The sequence below is a fragment of the Notolepis coatsorum genome (assembly GCF_963971535.1).
Source record: "Notolepis coatsorum genome assembly, chromosome: 4".
In the NCBI taxonomy this organism is placed as follows: Eukaryota; Metazoa; Chordata; class Actinopteri; order Aulopiformes; family Paralepididae; genus Notolepis; species Notolepis coatsorum.
In genome coordinates, this window is record NC_140168.1 from 193,591,390 (window position 1) to 193,607,035 (window position 15,646).

Here is a 15,646-nt window from a genome sequence, read left to right on the forward strand (position 1 = left end):
TTTGACCTGGACATATATAAAGTAGCAAAAACAACATGCAATGTGTACCCATGCATGCACCATTAGCTTGTGTGCACCATGTGTTCATATATTCAAGTACATTCATTTCGACCTGGCAAAATGGCCGATGCACATATGTACATGTAAAGTATGTTTAGTGTTGACCTGACAAAATGGCAGATAACCATTATGTTTGTGCATCAGAACACATATGTACATGTAAAGTGTGTTAGTTAGTAAAGTGAGCCATATGTACTCTGTGAAACTCTGTGAAAATGATCAGCAGCTAACACCAGGACACTGATGAACGGCATTGACAAGCGAGACCAACATTGCTACTCTGAAAGTGGACCAAGAATAGTGTTTAAAATATATCCATGCCAACACCTTTGTTCTGTACAACCAGTAATACCTATATTGTGAAATGCTTACACTATTTACAAGACACTATACAATATACTACACACCCTGCATCGTCTGGCCGCCTCAGACACACATTGTTACTCAGCTGATAGAGTTGTGCCCGTCCTGATGACTTGTCGTACAGAACCTGTAAGTCACTTTGGATAAAAGCGTCAGCTAAATGACTAAATGTATACACTCATATATCATAGCACATACTACGGGGAAGTACGCATCCATCCATATATATATATATATATATTTCATGGAGAGTGTTTCCATTCTTAGCACACAAAGAGAGCTTATGCTAGCGATAATGCTCAGCTAGCATAATCTCTCTTTGTGTGGTAGAGTGTGAAACACCCTTGATGTAGGGGGACTTCACACTTTGAGCAGTATGATCTGGTTTCCCGCCCAATGCCTTTTTTCTTACAGATCCGGCACTCTCTCGTGGGATGCAGCTTCTTTGGGGTGGGTGCGTACTTCTGCATAACATGTATTTTTAGCTGGCCATCCAACCTGCAATGCGGATCTGTCTTTGAGGCCCTGGGAGCACGCTCCCTCCCACCCCCCACCCCCCCACCTGCGACACCTGCATCTGCCTCATCTGCCTCACCTGCGGCACCTGCGGCACCGGCCACTGTCTGAGCTGCATCAGCTGCATCTGCCTCATCACACAAGTCAGCGACTACGCCGATTTGGAACTGCATAAGTGTCTTGCAGGGTCCTGTTGGCTGTCTGGCTCTGTACAGAACATAGGCATTGGCCATGGCTATTTGAATCAAATAGACTACGAACTTCTTTATCCACTTCGCAGTCTTCCTAATGAACGGATAGTATGCGATGTGTTGATCTAACTTGTCCACCCCATTCATAGACAAATTATATGCAAGCACGCAGTCCGGCTTCATGACCGTTACCTTCTCCTTTGAACCCTTCTGCCAGACGCATGACCCGTTTGTTGTGCAGGGCCATGGTCTCGCCCACCAACAGCTCAGCATTGGTTACATACTTTACCTGCTCCGGTTCTCCCCGGTGCTTCCTCAAGGTGCCACAGACGTGGGTCCTCAACTGTAGGAGTATGTCAGACAGGGATACTGAATTATATAGGTTATCCATAAATAAACAGTATCCCTGGTCTGCCAAACGTCCTAGGAGCCCAACGACCGTGTCCTTGAGGCGTGCCCAGTCCCCACAAAATGGCCGCAGTGCAAAGCAGTAACCAGTGCAAGAATCACAGAGCACATATGACTTGATCCCATATTTGGTGGGCTTCAGGGGGCTGAATACTCTGAATTTTAGTTTGCCACGCCAGGCCAGCATCCCCTCGTCTATGCTAATATTCCGGTCTGGCTGAAATAGCTCCTGGAATCGGTTGACAAGGTAGTCTAGGACCGGGCGTACTTTGTACAGTGTATCAGCCTTGTCTGCCGTCTCGTTGTTGCTAAATTGTAGGAACCTCCAAATGATCTGGTATCTATCGCGTGCCATGGTGTTGGAGAAATGGACGCAATGGAAAAATTTGAGAGTTGACCAGTACATGTACAGTGCTGGCTTCTGATCGATCCCCGTTAGGAAGAGTATTCCTAAAAACCTCCATAATTCTGCAACGGTGACAGGCGTCCACTTGCGTAGCCTGCTACTCACCCGGTCGGGATCAATGATGGCCATTGTTTGTTGGGCGTACAAGTTTGTTTGATGTACAATGCCACCCATGAGTTCGTCTGTGAGGAACAGACGCAGAAAGGCAAGGGGTTTGTCGGATGTGATGGTGGCCGCATCTTGGAGTGGTCCTGGCTCTGCATCAAAGGTAATTTTTGTTGGCACAAAATTACCTTTGATCCACTCATCCTGGCTCCCACCAGCTCTGCTTTTACGGCCTCTGCCCCGGCCTCTGCCATGGCCTCTGCCACGGCCTCGACCTTTGCCTGTAAATTATGAGAATATTACAATAACTAACTGGTATAATACAATGTACATACTGTAGACACATTCATATAATACATATTTAGAAACGTGTGTGAGTGAATGAGTCAGTGTGAGATAGTGATGCACAACTTACCCCGCTGCTTAGCGTGGACATCTTCTTCATCATCATCATCCGTATCTGCCTCAGCAGCTGGGCCTCTCGCTGAAATAACAAGGAACGTCAGCTTTGTCACAATGCATGAGAGAGACAGAGAGAGAGAGAGAGAGAGAGAGAGAGAGAGAGAGAGAGAGAGAGAGAGAGAGAGAGAGAGAGAGAGAGAGAGAGAGAGAGAGAGAGAGAGAGAGAGAGAGAGAGAGAGAGAGAGAGAGGAGAGAGAGGAGAGAGAGAGGAGAGGAGGAGAAGGGGAGGAGGAGGAGAGGAGAGGAGGAGATGAGGAGGAGGAGAAGGAGAGGAGATGAGGAGGGGAAGAGAGGACACACACACACACACACTACTGAAACCATTTGGAGAGACAGAGACAGAGAGAGAGAGAGGAGAGAGAGAGAGAGAGAGAGAGAGAGAGAGAGAGAGAGAGAGAGAGAGAGAGAGAGAGAGAGACAGAGAGAGAGACAGAGACAGAGAGAGAGAGAGAGAGAGAGAGAGAGAGAGAGACAGAGACAGAGACAGAGAGAGAGAGAGAGAGAGAGAGAGAGAGAGAGAGAGAGAAGAGAGAGAGAGAGAGAGAGAGAGAGAGAGAGAGAGAGAGAGAGAGAGAGGAGAGGAGGGGATCAAAGCGCACATTCCCAACCCCCATAACCTCCAGCCAAGGCCATTTACATCAAAGCACATAGCCCCTATTGCATCTGAGATAAGGGGGGATGGGGGGAAGAAATCACACCTGGGGTAGCTATTCACACAACCCCCACTCAATGCCAATGCCACCATTGAACATGTTCTAACACATATTCATGGTACATCAAAATATCTATATAAGAAGCAGCCATTTGTACCTTTCATAAATCATAAACATCATGTTGTTGTCGTTATTTGCTCATTTCTATATTGTATAATTGCTATGCTGAGATATGTACGCAGTAACCACACATCCAACCATCCAGCCACATGAGGAACATCAAAGCCACACAACCAACATGTACGCAGTAACCACACATCCAACCATCCAGCCACATGAGGAACATCAAAGCCACACAACCAACCCCCATAGCACGGGGTAGAAATCACACATGGATATATGCATTCACATACATTCACAAAATGTTCTAACATTCGAATCAAAATGGGTTCCCTACCGAGTTGACGGTTGTGAGGCCATACGTCATCGTGTTCTTGAATCCTGCCCGCTCTGCCTATAAATAAAAAAAGAAATCAATGTTAGTTGCGTTTCAGCATCAATGGCCATATACAAACATTCGATCATACGAGTAACTAGGACATACCTCACGTGCATTTCGCGTTACATTACATTGACTAAACACATGCATATATTCGCGTTACTGTGTATATACCCCGCGTTACAGACGCAATATAGCGACACAATAATAATAATTCATTGATTTTGTATAGCGCTTTTCAAAGACCCAAAGTTGCTGATAATATGCATATGCTACACATGCATATATTAGCTTGCAATGTATCTACAAACATTCGATCATACGAGATACCTCACGTACATGCATTCACGTTACATCACATTGACTAAACACATGCATATATTCGCGTTACACATGCCTTGAATTGAACATTTATTGAATTGAAATTACCTGGAGTCCACTCGTCATGATCGTCCACATCAATGTCGACCTCAGACTCGTCCTAGCTGTGCGACGACGACGACGATACATGATGGGTCTTAGCAACCCTCTTCCTCGTGGCCTTGACCGGGGGCGGCGAATCGATCGGGGCCGGAGGCCCGGCGGCCACCGGGGCCGGAGAACTGATCGGTGCCGGAGGCCTCACCTGCGGCGGAGGTTCACGGCTTGGGCCAGCGGCAGCTGCTACCGGGGCCTGGGCAAACGGCAGTGTGGTCTGCATGTATCGGTCCGGGAGTTTGCCCCTCTTAGACTTCCTCATCCTCTTCATTGTGAATACCTACTCTCAAAACTATGACTATAAAAACGACTATAAAAATCTACTAACTAGTGTTACTAAAACACGGACTAAGCACTTATCTAAAAGTGCTGTACTTGCTACAGTACTGTTCAACTATAATATTACCTGGGACTACAAAAGAAAATAGGTATTACAAATGAAGAAAATATATTATCAATCACTACTACTACTACTAATGAAATACTATCAATACTACTATCAATGCTCAATGCTCAAAATCAAATCAAATCAAAACGCTAATCTATCTCTATATATCTATCTCTCGCTATCTCTCTCTATCTCTCTCTCTCAATAATCAATTGTATTCACAAAAACCGAAGACGCTCTGAGCTCACGCTGCTTGTGCTCAGGTTAAATACCAGGTGGGCAGGTCGTGATATTTACTATCGACCAATCATAGCAGAGATCTATCATCCTTAGAATAATCCAGGTAGCTGCTAACATTATACACATGTTACAAACATAGGTATAGACAGCCACCTAGCGGATTCGAGTGAAATTGCATGGCTAGGCGTTCAAAAACGTGGTACTAGCGAGACGGGCATGGAGCTCTAGTTCCTAAAAATCAAAAAAAGAAAAAAAAGAGAAAAGCCGTGAGTGGCACTCAACGGTCGGGGTGTAAACCCGAGAAAAGCCGTGAGTGGCGCTCAAAGTGTTAACACTATGATCGCCGGGAACGAGTTTACACGTCATTCCTAGCCATGCTCTTTCTGCCGAAGACGCCGTAACTCGTCTTTGATGTCAATATTTAAAAAATCTGTCATCGAAATCATATTTCCTTTCCGGAGCCCTGAGACACAGTGCAAAGCTCCACTCAACTCTCTAGCGGTTCAAGAGCGCCATCTGGTGGCCGATCGGCAGATCGCCAGCCGGAAATTAACCTTTGAACCGGTAGTGCTCATCCATATGTGGTCCGGCCACTCGCTATCGTTAGAGAGACTCCATATTGACACAGTGAACATCGATCGGTGCAAATAACTCGAAAAAACAACATGATTTGGACGTATATACTATTATACAACCTGGAAATGGATCGGGCATTTCTCCATCCCATAATAGAAACAATTCTGTTCCACGCTCATCTGCCAGCGGCGCGAGGAAGCCACGGTGAGTTTCAACGTTATTTTCTAACGTCTTCTATACTAACTGTTCTGATGAACATATGACCCACTCTGGATGAATCATCTAACGCTGCCCACGGAATTATAAACGATCCCCCGCCCATCCGGTCATCATCAGATGATACGTAGAAACTTCTAGAAGTACCTCCAGTTGAAATGTATTATCTGGCACAGATCTCTATCAAACTGTATTTCATCATGCATATAATGCATTTGGAGCTATAAATCAAGTTCTGGAGAAAGCTGCAGAAAACGATAAAAACATACTTATACTTTAGACCATATTTTAGTATGAATATGTGAATGAAAAAGTTTAACGTTGCTACACCCTGAACAATACATATAGGACATTGAATGGGCCATAATAATGGCAATTTAGCAATAGAATTTAAAAAGTTATAGCCCTGCAAAGAAGGGGAACTTCTCCATAGACAAATAGAGCTGGCGAGGGATGGTAAATTATGAATTTAACCCATGGCGATTAAAGTGTTAATAATAAACACTGTTAGGACTATCTGACTCTTAATAATAAACACTGTTGGGACTGTCTGACTCTTAATAATAAACACTGTTAGGACTGTCTGACTCTTCATAATAAACACTGTTAGGACTGTCTGACTCTTAATAATAAACACTGTTAGGACTATCTGACTCTTCATAATAAACACTGTTAGGACTGTCTGACTCTTAATAATAAACACTGTTAGGACTGTCTGACTCTTAATAATAAACACTGTTAGGACTATCTGACTCTTAATAACAAACACTGTTAGGACTATCTGACTCTTAATATTAAACACTGTTAGGACTATGACTCTTAATAATAAACACTGTTAGGACTATTTGACTCTTAATACTAAACACTGTTAGGACTATCTGACTCTTAATAATAAACACTCTTACTACTATCAGACTCTTAATAATAAACACTGTTAGGACTATCTGACTCTTAACACATCCACCGCCGGAACCGCTTTAAAGCGGTATTGCCCGCCATGCTTTGACCGCCAGATCTCGCTGTACAGCGTTATTGAGATCAATATTAAATTTTTTCGCCATGGCATTCATAATTCATATATACACCTACGACGCTGCAGCTGGACCCTATAGGTGACGGCAACGACGGCTCAATACCGCCGCCTGGTGGATGGTCGGGCGAGTTACACTCGGAACAACAGGAAGTGGCCGATGTGCGTCGATTAAATTCATCCGGCCGTCAGACATTGTTGCAAGGCTCCCGACAGACACTATGTACATAATGGATCGCTTTATAAACTTAATAATCGATATGATTTCTGCGTTTATTGCGACATACAAACCGGAAATGGACCTAGGCGATCGACGTCCTATACTTGGGATATTTCACCGCCAGTCTCTTTGACGCACGGTAAGAGGACATTAACGTTATTTTCAGCCCAATTGTTTATTAATTTCACTGCAAACCATCTGATCAATATATCACCCATACTACATAAAGCCGTTACTGTGATCGGGGAATTATAAACGACACCCCCCCCCCCCTTTCCTCCATGCATGATGAAGCATAACATATACGATCATATACAGTTGAATTTTTTAATATAGCGTGTATAGGGAATAAACGGCAATCGATAATCTATATATGCGTTTAGGCCTATAACTCACGTTCTAGGAATTACTGCAGAAAACGATAAAAACATACTTATATTCTAGAAGGTATTTTTGTATGAATGAAAAAGTATAACGTTCCTACATCCTGAACGATAGATAATCGATGTTGAATGGGCCATAGTAATGTCAATTTAGCAATACAATTTAAAATGTTATAGCCCTGCAAAGAAGGTAAACATCTCCATAGGCTTACAGTGGTGGCAGACTAGGTATATTGATGGGTATAACCAATGGCAGGGAATGTGTTAATACTAAACACTGTTATCTGACTCTTAATAATAAACACTATTAGGACTATCTGACTCGTAATAATAAACACTGTTAGGACTATCTGACTCTTAATAATAAATAGGGATGTCCCGATCGCCTTTTTTTGCTCCAGATCCGATCCCGATCATGTGATTTTAAATATCTATCGATCCGATCGTTTCCGATCCGATCTTTCACATTAGTAATCCATTTTGATGCACTTTTGTCAGAAACTGGCAGAGCGAGACAAGCCCATCTGTTGCCTATAGTCCGGGGCGCGAGCGCGGAGGCTTTTGTTATTACATTCACCCTGAGAAATGTGCTTCTGCTTCATATGAGAAATATTAAAAGTTTCAATATATGTTTGCACATTAGTATACATTCAGTGTTCGACTTACGTAATGGTCCATTCTGGTCTGAAACGCCGACGATAATCCTCAGTCACGTTATCCTCCAGGTGAAAAGTTAGTCTGAAAACTTCGCCTCCAGCCTGTCCTCCTTGCAAACATTGCAACTGGCTTGACTTTCTATTTTAAAATGCTTAGTTCCAAACCTCTGACATTAAGTCTAGCTGCTCAAGTCAGTGGATATTAACCGTGTTTCGGGAGCGACTTGTTGTACTGTTGTTGTGATGTGGAGCGTGTAGCGTGTAGCCGGTCTAAATTAAAGGTAATGTGTTTGTTGCAACGGTGTAAATTAAAGGGGAATGTGTTTGTTGTGGACAATTATTCTGCTCTGTGTGACAATAAATACATTAATGATGATATATTATATGTAATTTAAAACCAAAACTAAGGCCTCCGTATGAGTTTTTAGAGACGTGGACATGGTCATGTTTGTTGAATAACATTTTTCTTTTTTTGACTGCCGATTTTTATTATTATTTTTTCCCGATCCCCGATCCTCTGAAAAGCACGTGATCGACGCCGATCCCGATCACGTGATCGGATCGGGACATCCCTAATAATAAACACTGTTAGGAATATATGACTCTTAATACTAAACACTGTGTAAGGGTCCACAATTCCCAGGACTTTTCTCCCCTGTCTGTACTCAAGAGTCCCCACCTTTTCACATTCTCTCCCATGGTCTCCCTCCACTCATGAACAATATTCCTCCGCCTATTCTAGGACCCTTCCCCCCTGTCTGTACTCCTCAACAACCCCCACATTTACCCCCACCTTTGCACAGTCATTTCCCATCTGTACCTCCCCCTGCTGTACATTCATCTGAACTTCCCCTTATCTCCCTCATGCATACCCTCCTGGTGCTCTGGTGTATCTTTAACGTCTACATGTCTCTCTGTGCCCTTCCCCTGCTACTTTGTCTCTTGTTCCCTTGTTGATTGTTATGTTTACTCTGTCTAGTGTTCAGTCTTTTGTTCTGTGTGTTCCCAGTATGTTCATATGTTCTTGTCTAGCCCTGTGTTGTATTGTGTTCAGTGTTGTGCTAGTTACTGAAAAATAGTAACTCAGTTACTTTACTAGTTACTTCATTTCAAAGTAACTCTGTTACTTTACTAGTTACTTACAACCAAAAGTAATGCGTTACTGTGAAAAGTAACTATTTAGTTACTTAAAAAAAAAAAAAAAGATTGCTCCCATGCCCTTACAGATACTCAAAATCGGTTGATCAACTTGACAGTTTCCATTCACATCACTGAACTCTGCTAAGCAATGTGGTCTAGATACAAACACAAATCTGACACAAACAAATGTTGTCCAGAGTCCTCCCGACATAATAAGAAATGCGCCGTGCCTAATTGTATCGCAGCTTAGGTTGAAGGAACAGCCTTGATGTCGCCGGAGCGTTTCATTATAACCGCCTTGCAACGTTGTTTAAGATATCAATCGTACATTGCAACGTTAGAATAGTTAGGATATCAATTGTGCATCAAAGGACTATATTTATATTGTTTGATTAGTATTATGAGATTCCCTGGCAGAGTCGTACAGTCAAAATCCGTTGATCAACTTGAGTTTCCATTCATTTGCATTCACATCAGTGAACACATTGCACTCACTAAAGTCTGCGGTGGTCGAGATGTAACGTTAGTCCAGCAGCCCCTCAAACATGTTCTTTATCTCATTTCCATGTTGTATATTATCTCTCCAAGTAGTTGGAAAAAGTGTCCATTTGCTGTGTGTCGCCTGCTGGTAGCGTCTATACTTTCCGTAGCCGCATTTCTGGCGGACGCTCTCTGATTGGCCGACGTCAGTTTCTACACTGGTTAGGCTTAGGCACTCTTCGAGTGCTGTTCGACGCGGAAATGGGCAAAGACACAGCTCGTCACGCGATTGGGCAAACATGTCAGTGGCCAATCAGAGAGAGTCAGTCAGTGGCCAATCAGAGAGCGTCCGCCAGAAATGCAGCTACGGAAAGTATAGACGCTCTCTAGACTATAGTAAAATCAAAACAAACGCAGGTGAAATCAAACAGGAGTCAGGAGGACGCTCGCTATGAATCTACATAAAAAGAACGCAGTAACGAACTAACAAACCATTTAGTAACGGTAACGGCGTTACTGAATTTTTAAAGTAATGCGTTAGAGTACTAGTTACGGCAAAAAGTTACTTCGTTACTGTAACAGTCCCACTGATTGTGTTCTAGTCTAGTTTATTTCCCCAGTGTGTTTGGCCTTGTGTTTTCCTGTAGCATTGTGTGTTAGTTCTGTTTTCCCTCTCATGTGGGTCTCGTTTTGCTAATTGCCCTGCTGTCTCTCTAGTGTTAATTGTTCCCCCTATATCTGGTGTGTGTTCCCTAACCTTTTTTGTGCGTTCATTGTTTGAGATTCCTGTTTGCTGTTTGATGTTGCTTTGCTCTCTGTCTCACCCTGTCTCCCGTGATCCAGTTTTTGCCTCATAGTAAGTGTTCCCAGTGTTAGTGTTTGTTTTGTTACTTGCCTTGTTTTTGCATTTACAGTTTGGTTTTTTGGTTAGTGTTTATTTTGTAGTTAGGTTTTGCAATCCTTTTCTTGCCAGCCTTGCTGAGTTTTGTTCTTGACTTTTGGAGAATCCTTTGTTTGTTGCTACTGCTCCTTTTCGAAGTAAAGCTATTTTTGTTACACTTCACCCCTGGCTCCACGTCTCGTCTGCGTATTGGGTCCTCTACCAACACGATCCCTAACAGAATGAACCCACCATGTTTGGACCGAGCGAACAGAATGAGGGAGGCCTTGAGCACCCTGGCTACCCTAGCCATGAGTGATGTTCGATCCTTCTCCTTGATGGAGAAGGGGGCCGCCCAACAGCTAATCCACTCTGTAATGGATTGGAACCCTGAGCCGGCTCCACAGCTGGACATTTACCTAAGGACCTGGTTGGAGTGCCTATTCCCAGTTTCAGTCTCCAGCCAGGCCTCTACTGCCAGTACAGTCTCCAGCCAAGCCTCTACTGCTGGTAAGGCCTCCACCACCAGCATGGCCTCTACTGTTAGCATAGCTACTACTAGTTCAGTTCATACTGCTAGCGTAGCTTCCACAGCTAGCACGGCCTCCTCTGCTGGTGAAGCATCTACTGCCAGTGTGGCCCCGTGTTGTTAGCATAGCTACTGCCAGCACCATAGCCCCGTCTGCTAGCGTAGCTCGTACTGCTAACAAGTCACGGAGAGCTAGAAAGTCTAGGGAGGCTAGCATAGCCTCACCTGCTAGGGTACCTACTGCTAGCACCTCAGCCCTGCCTGCTAGCCCCACTGTGTGTGTAGTGCATTCAGCTAGCATGGCCTCCACGGCTAGCACAGCCCCTACTGCTAGTACAGTTCCTACTGCTAACGTAGCTTCATCAGCTAGCCTGTTCCCTACTGCTAGTTCAGTCCCTACTGCTAGCGTAGCTTCGTCAGCTAGCCTGTTCCCTACTGCTAGTTCAGTCCCTACTGCTAGCGTAGCTTCGTCAGCTAGCCTGTTCCCTACTGCTAGTTCAGTCCCTACTGCTAGCGTAGCTTCGTCAGCTAGCCTGTTCCCTACTGCTAGTTCAGTCCCTACTGCTAGCGTAGCTTCGTCAGCTAGCCTGTTCCCTACTGCTAGTTCAGTCCCTACTGCTAGCGTAGCTTCGTCAGCTAGCCTGTTCCCTACTGCTAGTTCAGTCCCTACTGCTAGCGTAGCTTTGTCAGCTAGCCTGTTACCTACTGCTAGTTCAGTCCCTACTGCTAGCGTAGCTTCGTCAGCTAGCCTGTTCCCCACTGCTAGGACTGCCCCTTCAGCTAGCAAGGTCAGTTTCCCTGGAGCCGCCCTGTCGGCTAATCTCTTGGTTTCAACGGCTAGCACAGCCCCTACTGCTAATAGAGTTCCTACTGCTAGCGTAGCTTCGTCAGCTAGCCAGGTCAGTTTCCCTGGAGCCGCCCGTCGGCTAACCCCATGGTTCCTACAGCTAGCCCCACTGCGTGTGTAGCTCATTCAGCTAGCTTGTCTTCCACAGCTAGTCCAGCCCTGTCTGCTAGCTTAGCCCCTGCAGCTAACCAGGCTTCCATAGCTAGTCCAGCCCATCTGCTAGCTTAGCCCCTGCAGCTAACCAGGCCTCAACAGCTAGTACAGCCCTGTCTGATAGCTTAGCCTCTGCAGCTAACCAGGCTTCCACAGCTAGTCCAGCCATATCTGCTAGCTTAGCCCCTGCAGCTAACCAGGCCTCAACAGCTAGTACAGCCCCGTCTGATAGCTTAGCCTCTGCAGCTAACCAGGCTTCCACAGCTAGTCCAGCCCTATCTGCTAGCTTAGCCCCTGCAGCTAACCAGGCCTCAACAGCTAGGACTGCCCCATCAGCTAGCTCATTCCCTATGGCCCCTGTTTCTCTGGTCTCGGTTCCTTGGTCTGGCCCTCCAGCCAGTATTAACTATCCTGCTAGGACTGCCTCTTCAGTTTTCAGGATGGGTTATATCCATGTTACTCCGACTAGCACTTTAGCCCCGTCTGCTACCGTAGCACGCACAGCTAGCAAGTCTCACGACTAGCATGGTCTCAGCTGCTAGAGTAGCCCCGTCAGCTAGTTCAGCCCAGGCTACTTGCACAGCCCCCACTGCTAGCCTAGCCCCTGCTAGCTTACTCCGGAATGCTAATGTAGCCTCTGTAGCTAGCATCTCTGTCTCGTCTGCTAGAGCCCCTGCTGCTAGCACCTTAGTCTCATCTGCTAGAGCCCCTGCTGCTAGCCTCTTAGTCCTGTCTGCTAGAGCCCCTGCTGCTAGCACCTCAGTCTCGTCTGCTAGAGCCTGCTGCTAGCACCTCAGTCTCGTACGCTAGAGCCCCTGCTGCTAGCCTCTTAGTCCTGTCCGCTAGAGCTCCTACTACTAGCGCCTTAGCCCCGCCGGCTGGTGTAGTCACTGCTGTTATCACCCTTGTCCCTCCTGCTGGAGTCACTCCGACTGCTAGCACCGTGGCCCTGCCTGCTATTGTAGTACCTACAGCTAGCACCCGAGCCCTTGCAGCTAGCACAGTCCCTGCACCTAGCACTGCCCAGGTAGCTAACCCAGTCTCTACTGCCAGTTTAGCCCCTGCTAGAGTGGCTCTGTATGCTCCTGTTCCTCCTCCGGCTCCGGGGGAGACCCCGACGTCTGGTCCGGGTCGTGCTCGTCCTCCTGTCCCGTCTCAACGTCCAGCCCGGCCTCCACCCCCGGGTCTTCCTCCTCGTCTGGTCCCGGCTCCTCGACTGGTCCCGGCTTCTCGTCTGGTCCCGGCTCCTCGACTGGTCGCGGCTCCTCATCTGGTCCCGGCTCCTCGTCTGGTCCCGGCTCCTCGTCTGGTCCCGGCTCCTCGGCTGGTCCCGGCTCCTCATCTGGTCCCGGCTCCTCGTCTGGTCCCGGCTCCTCGTCTGGTCCCGGCTCCTCGTCTGGTCCCGGCTCCTCGTCTGGTCCCGACTCCTTGTCTCGTCCCGGCTCCTCATCTGGTCCAGCCCTACGCCGTGGTCTTCGCCCTGGTCTTCGCCGTGGTCAACGCCGTGGTCTACGGCGTGGTCTTCGTCTGCAGAAACCCCCGTCCGGTCCCGAGGTCTGCACCTGGGGTGGTCCCCGTCCTGCTGATGAGGCCAAGTACTGTTGTGTCGTCTGCAAATTTGACTATTTGTTTAGACTATTAGGTTAGAAAAAAACGAGTCTTTTGTTCTGTGTGTTCCCAGTATATTCATATGTTCTTGTCTAGCCCTGTGTTGTATTGTGTTCTAGTCTAGTTTATTTCCCCAGTGTGTTTGGCCTTGTGTTTTCCTGTAGCCCTGTGTGTTAGTTCTGTTTTCCCTCTCATGTGCGTCTCGTTTTGCTAATTGCCCTGCTGGCTCTCTAGTGTTAATTGTTCCCCCTATATCTGGTGTGTGTTCCCTAACCTTTTTTGTGGGTTCATTGTTTGAGATTCCTGTTTGCTGTTTGATGTTGCTTTGCTCTCTGTCTCACTCTGTCTCCCGTGATCCAGTTTTTGCCTCATAGTAAGTGTTCCCAGTGTTAGTGTTTGTTTTGTTACTTGCCTTGTTTTTGTTAGGGTTTGTAACCAACCTCAAGCGCAACGGCACAGAGAGAGTTGTTTCAGAGTTAGCCAAAGCAAGGGCGTATTTATTTTCAGAGTTACAAGATTGAATTAAGTTGAGCAACCGAACAAACGGGGAATCTGGCATGTGAAGATTGTTGCGGCTCTGCAGATTCTCCCAGTAGGTGGTGGTGAGGAATTAGCTTGTGACGTCTGAAGCCGCTCTGCAGATCCTCCCAGCTTTCACTCCCGGTGGAAACGGAGAGAGAGAGAAATCTGAGTTAGCCCAGCGCACAACAGAAACAGAGAGGTGACTGATCCAAATAAATATCCAAGTGACTTGATCTTCGGTGTACCACACACAGTTAGCAGAGTCCAGAGAAAAAACAATACGGTAATCCAAAGTGTAAATCCAACACAAAAAAGGGTGAGAACAGTATAAACAAAAACGGGATCTCTTCGGTGTTTCACAAACACACAAAAAACTGGTGATCCAAAAAGAACTGTTTCCAAAAACTCACCAGAGCGCAACGCGTAAAGCGGGCAGATAACGAGACGCAGCTCCGAAACGGGGAATCAGGTTCTCCACAGGGATTCTTCACGAAAGTCCTGGAGAGCAACAGACAGGGAACAGCGACGGGGAAGACAGGCAAATGCAGGAGTTATTCAAAACGATCCAACATCGATAGTAGGGGGATCAGGGTCTATAAAGCCACAGGGCGCTGATTACAAGCTGTGACAGCTGCGGGATGAAATTGATCATTGCTCCAGAAGCGTGTGGTGGGGAGAGCACCAATCAACACGGCACTTTACAGGAACGGAGCGTGTGGCGGGGAATGCAATTAATCAACAAAGTACCTTAAAGGAACGGAGCGTGTGGGTGGGGAGCGGACCAAACCTCACAGTTTTTGCATTTACAGTTCGGTTTTTTGGTTAGTGTTTATTTTGTAGTTAGGTTTTGCAATCCTTTTCTTGCCAGCCTTGCTGAGTTTTGTTCTTGTCTTTTGGAGAATCCTTTGTTTGTTGCTACTACTCCTTTTCGAAGTAAAGTTATTTTTGTTACACTTCACCCCTGGCTCCACATCTCGTCTGCCTATCTGCCTGTGCTCACCTGTTCTGTTCTGCTATTGGGTCCTCTACCAACACAATCCCTAACAATCTGACTCTTAATAATAAACACTGTTAGGACTATCTGACTCTTAATAATAAACACTGTTAGGCCTATCTGACTCTTGATAATAAACACTGTTAGGACCATCTGACTCTTAATAATAAACACTGTTAGGACTGTCTGACTCTTAATAATAAACACTGTTAGGACTGTCTGACTCTTAATAATAAACACTGTTAGGACTATCTGACTCTTAATATTAAACACTGTTAGGACTATCTGACTCTTAATAATAAACACTGTTAGGACTGTCTGACTAATAAACACTGTTAGGACCATCTGACTCTTAATAATAAACACTGTTAGGACTGTCTGACTCTTAATAATAAACACTGTTAGGACTATCTGACTCTTAATAATAAACACTGTTAGGACTATCTGACTCTTAATAATAAACACTGTTAGGACTATCTGACTCTTAATAATAAACACTGTTAGGACTGTCTGACTCTAGATAATAAACACTGTTAGGACTATCTGACTCTTAATAATAAACACTGTTAGGACAATATCTGACTCTTAATAATAAACACTGTTAGGACTATCTGACTCATGTGGCTGTCCCAAGGGCCAGAACC